Genomic DNA, 655 nt, shown 5'->3' with positions numbered 1-655 from the left:
GTGGGTTGCACTGATGCTTCACAGCTCCAGGGTCCCAGGTTCGATTTCCACTTGGGTCACTGTCTGCGTGGAGTCTGCAAGTTCCCCCTGTGTCTGCGTGGGTTTCTTCCGGGCCCTCCGGTTTCCTCCCACAAGTCCCGAATGACGTGCTGTTAGGTGAATTGGACATTCTGAATTCTCCCTCTGTGTACTCAAACAGGTACTGGAATGTGGCGACTAGGGGCTTTTCACAGTAACTTCATTGCAGTGTAAGTGTAAGCCTACTTGTGACAATAAAGGTTGATTTCAGCAAACTGCAGCCACTGGCTGTTCTGGGTTTTGTCATTCATTTATCTAAATATTGTAGATATAAACCGATGTAAGTATAAACCATTACTCCTTTATGCTACTTGTCCTTCTTCTCTCCTATCCACCAGCTTTCCTATCCCTTGGGGTTCTTTCTGGCTTCCCCCCTTCTGTGTTTTCTGATTTCATTTTGACTGTTATTCTGCTATGAACCTCATGATGGAGCTCTCCGCTCCACAATCGAAGTCCATAATGCTGACTGTCGTTTTAGGCATTGCTTCTATGCAATTTAAAGTTATTCTTACTACAACCTAAAGATGTGCATGCTAGGTGGATTGGCCAAGCTAAATTGCCCTTTAATTGGAAAAAA

The sequence above is a fragment of the Scyliorhinus torazame genome, chromosome 3 (genome assembly GCF_047496885.1).
Source record: "Scyliorhinus torazame isolate Kashiwa2021f chromosome 3, sScyTor2.1, whole genome shotgun sequence".
Taxonomy (NCBI): domain Eukaryota; kingdom Metazoa; phylum Chordata; class Chondrichthyes; order Carcharhiniformes; family Scyliorhinidae; genus Scyliorhinus; species Scyliorhinus torazame.
This window is presented reverse-complemented; position numbering follows the sequence as displayed.